Raw genomic sequence first — 8,731 nt, 5'->3', positions numbered from 1 at the left:
TGACATTTGACCCAAAATAGTGATCAGAAATAATATTTTCTAATGTAAGGCTTTTTCTTTTCCTTACAGAAATACTCTAACATGATGTTGATGTCAAATAATTAAGAGTCCAGCCCTTCCCCTCACAAACCCTTTGATGCGTCCTTCACATGATTCTTCATGATTTAATTATGTTTCCACTGGATAGTCTCTCTTTACCTTGGGACCTTAAGAAGTCTCAGCTCACAGAGTAAACACACCCCACAGGTGTTTTAGAGGACTTCTTAACTCTGTGTTTTCCTGCTGAGAATCAGGATGCCCAGGTGCCAAATGAGATGTTCCTAAGCCCTTGGAGAATCACAGTGACTCTGTGAAGGGGACATAATCTAGGGCTAAGTAGGTGCAAAGCAGATTATACTCCAGGGAACTGAGGGAATGTTTGGATACTGGTGGGGCTGAACCAGGACAAAACAATGCTTTATAACCTTGATCCACATAGACCAGCCCAACATATTTTACCAGTTTCTTGATGTGCTCTCAAGGATGATTAGTTCAAGATTCTCAACTGAACAGATATCTAGGTTTTATCAATTATTTATCAATGTTAGTATGAACTTACTCATTGCTTTCTCTCTCTTGATTTTTTTCATTGTATTACAGGAACAAATTTCTTGTTTTTCCTTAAGTATACCTGCTTCTCCTGGCTACTATCAAGATGGGGATTTTGTTATTGGAGGACTCTTTTCCCTCAGAGTGACTGCTGGAGACAGTAGAATTATATTTGGCTTTAATGAAAAAATGCATATCCCAGATATTGTTTATATGTAAGTGTTTGGCTTCTCTCTTTAAAGAAATTATTGTTTCAGAATTTCATACATGTAAACAACATATTTTGATCTCACCCTAATTTACTGCTTCCCTTCCAATGTCTCCTGCCTTCAACTTCATGTGATCTCTCTGTCTGTCTGTCTTTCTCTCTCTCAGTCTCTCTCAAATTTTAATGTATTGAGTTCATTTACACATGCCAGTACTGCAGGAGGATAGGGCATTATCTAGAGTCTAGGCAAACTACTAAGGCAAACCTCCTAATGAAACTGACAGTCCCTTCCCCAGTAGCCACCAAATGCCAATAGCTTCTCAGCCATGACTCTGTGTGTCTCTCCCCTACTCATGCTGAATTCTCATAAATATGAAAGTATTTTGCAGATGAAAACAATTTTTCTTTTTAGTTATTTAGTATCTTATTTTGAGAACATTTTACTTTTCCTGTGTAAATTTACTTGACACATTTTTTTTTTACTTGCTATGGGTGATCAAGCACTGTGTATTTTCCTGAGGTTTATCCTATTTTTGAAGACTGCATGAAATGCTAAGTTTTAATGTTTACTGTTTCCCACATGCTTTACTCCTCCATTTTATTTCTCAGACACATTAAAAACTGAAAATTATATATTTGATAATATGTGGTGGTGCAAAACTTTAATACCAAAACTTGAGAAACAGAGGCAGATGAATCTTTGTGAGACTGAGTTTAACCTAGTTATATAAGGAGTTTAAATTTAACCTGGGTTAAATAAGCAGGACTCTGTCTCAAAAAAATTCGAAACCAAAATTGTGATTTGATAACAAGTTGTACTACGAATCTTTATGTCAAATTTCTCCACATTTTTAATATTGAATATCCTGCTTGTTTCTTGGAATATCGTGTATGATTTTTATATGACTTACGTTGTTATCAATAAAAATCCAGAACTTGAGAGGTAGCAAGGGAGGAGCTGCTTAGAGAAAACAAAGCAAGGTAAGGATGTAATTATATTTTAATTAAAAATTAATATAAAAAGAACACAGAAAATCATCTTTTCTATTTTTCCTCCTAGAGATCTCACCAAAAATTATCAGCACATGTTGGCAATGGTTTTTGCTGTAGAAAAAATCAACAAGGACACAAATATTCTATTCAATATGTCCCTTGGATTCAATCTTTTCAATGTTGACTTTATTGAGACAAAGGCCATAGAAAGTTCTATGGCTTTGCTTTCAGGAGAGAGTCCCCCAATTCCTAACTACAGCTGCAGGCCCGAGAAGACTGATAAGCTGGTTGCAGTGATAGGAGGCACTTCAACAGGAATATCAGCTCAGATATCCCGAGTTCTAAGTCTCTACAAGGTCCCACAGGTACACAAAGCAGCCTGATTCTTATGTGAAACATGGTAATATCATAATAAATGCTAATCAATCCAGTTATTATTTATTGATGAGGTATGGGACTGATTAAAATTTACTATTTTTATCATTTTAACTCTGAAGAATAATTCATTCTTAAGATCAAATAGTGTTTGTAAAATAAATTTAATTTCATAACCTTTAAAGTTGAAAAAATAAAAGTAATGACAGCTTTTATTTTTACCACTCCAAGAAATTTTCTTTTGCTGTTTACCATTTTTAATACACTCTTTCTTTTGTATCCAATTTTTGAGTATCACAAAGCATGAGGACTGCAGTGATTCTACTCACATATATACACAATAACTAATCTGGACATAGTCCTGATTATTTTACTGTGGTATCAGCTCAGATTGCCACATAAGATTCATTTTTACTATGAACTATTGGTCAGACTTACTCTGGCAGTACATTTGGGCTGTTTGAAATGTTCCTGTGTTGGCAGAAAAGTTTTTACTTTTGTTATTTGTTTAAAAATCTTTTTGTTTATCAGTAATGATTTCTTATAAACAGTACTAGAGAGGCAGCATTTATAAGTCAATTGTATCTTAGTACTTAGTCAATTAGTAATGAACTTTGAAAGGGCTGCTTAGAAATACGTTAGTGTGCAAATAACAGTGATCCAGTTCTTAATGTTTCGTACTATCCTCAGTAAAGTAATTTAAATTTTAGTAAAATGAATTAGGCTGCCATGGTGATTCAATTTTGCTATTAATTTTTGTCTATTTGTTTATTTTTGAGACATATTCTCACTATGCAAACTTGCCCTGTCTTGAACTTCCTATGTAGTCCAATATAGCCTTAGAGAGAACCTGACGCCTTTGCTTGTGTAGGACTGAGATTAAAGTTATGCTCCATAATGCCAGACTAGATTTCATTTTTATGAGTAAATATTTTTAAAAATTGGTTATTTTATTTATTTACATTTAAAATGTTATTTCTCTTCTCTGTCTCACCTTCCCAAACTCTCCATTCCATCCTTCCCTTTGACTCTAAGAGGGCTCTTCACTACCCATCTACCCACTCTGGCCTCACCCCTCTAGCAATCTCCTTTGCTGGGCCAATGAGCCTCCAACAGAATCAAGTACCTCTTCTCACTTTGGTGCCAGATAAAGCAATCCCTTGCTACATATGTAGCAGGAACTATGGAAGCACCCATGTATACATTTTGGTGGGTGGTTTAGTCCATGAGAACAGTGTGTCCAGCTTATTGATATTGTTCTTCTTAGGGAGTTGCAATCTCCATCAGCACCTTCAGTCCTTCCCCTCACTCTTCCACTGGGGTTGCCAGGTTCAGTCCAATGGTTGGCTGTATTTACATCTGTCTTTGTCAGGTGCTGGCAGAGGCTCTCAGAGGACAGACAAATTGGCTCTTATCTGCAAGCACTTTGCATCAAGAATAGTGTTGGTATTTGTTGTCTGCAGATGTGATGAACCCCAAGGTGGGACAACCTCTGGATGGCCTTTCCTTCAGTCTCTGCTCCATTATTTTTGCCCCCAAGTTTCCTTTAGAGAGGAACAATTCTGTGTTAAAAATGTTGAGATGAGCAAGTGGCCCCATCCCTCAACTGGTAGTCATGCCTATGTATTTGGTGGTCATCTCTTCAGGTTTTATCTCCCCTCTGTAGGGTATTGCAGCTAATTTCATCCCAAATAGGTCTTAGAAGCCTTTTACATCCCTGGCATTTGGGACTTTCCGGTGGTTCCTACCACCTACCTGTTCCCTACCATGGAGTATTCTGAGTTTTGGGGTTAATGTTCACTTATCAGTGAGTGTATACTGTGTATATCCTTTATGGTCTGTGTTATCTCAGTCACAATGATATTTTCTAGTTCCATTCATTTGCCTGCAAAATTTGTGAAGTTATCATTTTTAAGAGCTGAGTAGTATTCTATTGTGTAAATGTACCACATTCTCTGTATCCATTCTTTCTTTGAGAGACATCAACATTCTTTCCAGCTTCTGCCTATTATGAATAAGGCTGCTATGAACAGAGTGGAGCATGTTCTTGTTATATGTTGGAGCATCTTTTGGATATATGTCAAGTAGTAGTATAGCTGCATCCTCAGGAATTGTATTTCTTCTTTTAAATATGTTGTTTTGGACATATGCTTATTATAATATTTATAATGAATATAATTGTTTACAAGAAATGTGTATATAATTGTACTAGGCTCATTTTGGTCACAGATTTATTTACATTCCAAAGATTGCTTCATGGTCTCCCTTTCAGAGTTCTTAACCCTATCTCACCTACACTTTGCCTCTGAGAGTCTGCTTCTCCCACCATCCACTTCCACTCCCCATTATCCCCCTTTCCTGGGGCAACCAGTCTCTACAGGATTAGGTACCACATCTCCCATGAAGAAAAGACAAGGCAGTTCTCTGCTACATATTTTCTGTGGGTCTACAGACCAACCCATGTAAGTGCTTGGGTTGGTGGTTCCGTCCCTGGGAGCTCCCAGTGATCTGGGTTAATTTATATTGTTTTTCTTCCTATGGGGCTGCCATGCCTTTCAACTTTTTCAGTACTATCCCTAACTCTTCCATAGAGCTCCCAACCTCAGTCCAATGAGTGGATGTAAGTATCTGCATCTGTCTCAGTCAATGGCTGGTAAAGCTTCTCAGTGGACAGCCATGCTAGACTCCTGTCACAAGGTGGCATCACTAATAGTGTTCTGCTTTGGTGGCCAACCATGGGATGGATCCCAATTGATCCAGACACTAGATGGCCTTTCCTTTACTCTCTGCTCCAGTTTTGTCCCTGAATTTCTTTTAGGAAAGAACAATTCACAGTAAAAATTTTTAAGGGTAGTATAATGACCCCTTCTCTCCACTGGGGACCCTGTCCTTTTGGCTAATTCTAACTAAATGTAATTTTGTACTTTTTGACTAATATCCACTTATCAGTGAGTACATACCTTTTGAGTATATTTTTTGTGGCTGAGTTACCTCACTGAGAGTGATATTTTCTACCTCCATCCATTTGCCCACAAAAGTAATGATGTCTTCCTTTTTAATAGCTGAAATTCAAAATTTTCTCTTCAACCTGTGGCCAGTGGGTTGTCTGTGGTCACCAATAGTTTTGCACATTACCTATCACATCAAGGTCAACCTACTCATAACCTCCTAAGACATTTTTGTCATTTCTTTTAGTAATCCCTTTGCACACTTCAGCATAAACTGCGGAACTGGGAGTTTATGCTGTACTGTACTGTAGACAATACTCTATACATACAATTTTTTATAAGAAACATGTATCTAATTGTACTTGGTTCATTTTGGTCACAGATTTATTTACATTCAAAGGTTGCCTGCTTACTTGTCTCCTTCTCTGAGTTCTTAACCCCATCCTGCCTACCATTTGCCTTTGACTGCTGCTTCCCACCTACCCCTCTTCACAAGATCCTATTATCCCCCTTCTCTGGGGCAATCAGTCTCTACAGGATTAGGCACATTCTCTCTGCTACATATTGGCTATGGGTCCACAGTTCAACCCATGTATTCTCTTGGGCTGGTGGCTTAATCTCTGGGAGTTCCCAGAGATCTGGCTTAATTTATATTGGTCTTACTATGGGGCTGCCATCCCCTTCAGTTCTTTCAGTCCTATCCCTAACTTTTCTATAAGGTTCCTGGACTTCAGTCCAATGAGTGTCTGTAAATATCTGCATCTGTCGCAGTTAGCTGCTGATAGAGCCTCTCAGTGGACAGCCATGCTATGTTCCTGTCTGCAAGTACAACATGGCATCACTAATAGTGTTATGGTTTTGTGGCTAACCATGGGATGGTTCCTAAGTTCTCTAATCATTGAATGGCCTTTACTCTATACTCTAATTTGTTCCTGTGTTTCTTTTAGAAAGGAACAATTCTCAGTCAAAAATTTTGAGGGTAGTATAATGATCCCATCCCTCCACTGGGGACCCTGTGTTTTTGGCTAAGCCTAATTAAAAACAATCTTGTATTTTTTGGCTAATATCCACTTGTTAGTGAGTACATACATTTTGAGTATATTCTCTTGGGTATGGGTAACCTTACTTAGGGTCATATTTTCTAATTCCATCCATTTGTCCACAAAATTTATGATGTCTTCCTTTTTTAATAGCTGAATTCATTTTTCTCTTCAAACTGTGGCCAGTGGTTGCTTGTGGCCACTGAAAATTATGCACATGACCTAACACACCAACTTCAAGGTACTCATAATGTCCTGAGATATTTTTATCATTTTTTTAGTAATTCTCTTGTACATTTCTTAAGCATGAACTATGGAGCTGGCAGAGGTTTATTGCAGACCATATTCTGTACAAGTTTCTTTTCTTTCATCATGTTGACATTTTCCTTTGAATTTTTCTGTGTAGAATAAGTAAATGAACTCTAGTGTATATAAATGAATTCCTAATATACACAAATTATTCCAACTTTACCTGTGACAGATAATCCTTTCTTTCCATTTCTTTTCTTTGCCAGCTTGAGTGCTGTATTTCAGGTGAGTCTGTTGTCAAGCGGTTCGGTGTATCAGGTCCTCTGTTGATAAGTCCCACATCTTTCATTCTGGATTCATTTTCATATTGTCCAGAGTGCATCCTTGTGTTGAGGAAAATTTGCAAAGATTATTCAGTCATGACTTTTTTTTTGACTGACATGAATTTTAATTTTCAGCAAGTTGACTTGGTTGTCTTTTTTTCAGACAGTTTCACTGTTTCAATTTTCTCCACCAAATACCTGTATGCTAAGATGAATCTATTTAGATTCAGGCTCTTCCAAAATTTCAATTTTCTCCACCAAATTCCTGTTTGCTAAGTTCTATTTAGATTCAGAATTGATTCACTTATTTTCTCTACCTGCTTATATGAGCTCTGCTTGTGATTGATTGTGTTTAGTGGTCTCTACACAACAGAGCAACTGTGGCATCTACTCTCATCTCATTTTTTATTCTCTTTGATTTCTAGTACAGAGGAATTATGACCTCGTGGAGGAGACATAGTTATTTGTTCATTTTCTCTGAGTCTTTTTCTCTCTCTCAATCTCTCTCCTCTTTGTCTCTCAGTCTCTGTCCCTCTCTCTCTCTCTCTTTCAGTGTATGTGCATGTGTGTGTATATGTGTCTATCTCCTAAATCATCTCTCAATAAGCTGCCTGAACCAAGCCTCCTCTTACCTATACAGTTTCTTGCCATAGTGGGCTTCCATTTTGACCTCTTCCTAATGGGGCAGCCTTATCCAGGTCTGTTCAACAGTCTTAAGACTCTGTGAGGAGTTTTACTTCCTGGTCTCAGGCCTCCACAGTAGGTCAGTATTAGATGATTAGTTCTCTCCACAGAGAGCAGCCTGCCACATCCCTCTGAGACATAGGGAGTGACAAACTATAACTCTTCAGTTTTTTTTTTCAGTCCATCTCCATTGAGGAACATAATCTTCCTGAGAGCAACACCTAGATTGGTCATCAGAAAGAATCCTGGGCTTGTCCTGTCTACAGGACAACAGGGCTCTCCACCACAGACTTATCTTTTAGATGCAATTTGTCACACTGCAAACATATTTTTTTAATTTATAGTTTAAAAGTAGTTCATTCAGATTTTTAGATATATGTCAAATTAAAAATTTATGTTCATTATTAAACCATTATTTAAATTATATTTTATAAATTAAGTTTCATGAGATTTGTGAACCCATTATCAAAGGTTTTAGTATAAAAATTATTTTTGTGTCATCTGTTTAAGTTGCTTACCTTTCTGCATTTAATAAATATTGAATATTTATGCCACTGTTTCCTTCCTCAAAGTACTCATGTTCACTTCATTTTGTCATTCCTTCTTTCCTATTCCTTTTCTTTTTCCCTAAACACTGTTCTCTCCATTCAATCAACATGTCTTGAGTGTCTGTATTCAATCATTATGATTTTGGATCCATTGAGTGAAATATTCCCTAAACATTTAAATTCAGATACCTTGGGAAAAGTCTGTGCATTGAGCCAGGGTATGAGCTATGAATTAGGGCATGACCAAGTACGCATCTGATTTTTGAAAATTATTATTTAAGGAATTTGTGTTGAAAGGGGATCAAATAACAATGAGACATGGGACACAAGGATATTCTGATACCACCAATGTACAGTGAGATAAAACATTCAGTAAGGCAGATTGACAGTGTTGGCCAAACCTTGAAAATGGTAACAAATTGGTATTTAACAAAGTTATTTTACTGTTTAATTTCTCCTAGAATAAATAAACAGAAAAAGTAAACCAAAGACTCTTGGAACTCATTAAAGAGCACATCCTAAGGAAAAGGATTGTTTCATTCTAATATTAGATTAAGTGAAGTGAATTTGATAATTGGTAATTTGACATAGCAGTTTAGGTAATTAATGATCAGGTCCACCCTCCACCCCAGAAGTGATGCCCTAAAGAGTATAGAAATGACAGTCTAAACAACTTAATTGAACCTGATAAGAATGATAGCAATGTAATGGGGGTTTTCAGAGGGTCCTGTTAAAAGAGAGACTTTACAATAAGCATAGAGGTAGATAGTCACCC

General features: G+C 37.0%; 1 pseudogene; it reads left to right on the top strand.

Moving 5' to 3' along the window:
• The first annotated feature begins 588 nt into the window (after positions 1–588).
• The window catches only part of LOC127679170 (vomeronasal type-2 receptor 26-like), a 41,293-nt pseudogene continuing 33,150 nt past the window's right edge, over positions 589–8,731 (top strand).

The sequence above is a fragment of the Apodemus sylvaticus genome, chromosome 2, assembly GCF_947179515.1.
Source record: "Apodemus sylvaticus chromosome 2, mApoSyl1.1, whole genome shotgun sequence".
Classification (NCBI taxonomy): Eukaryota; Metazoa; Chordata; class Mammalia; order Rodentia; family Muridae; genus Apodemus; species Apodemus sylvaticus.
The sequence above is the reverse complement of the archived record's forward strand: the minus strand, read 5'-3'. Positions and strand labels throughout refer to the sequence as shown.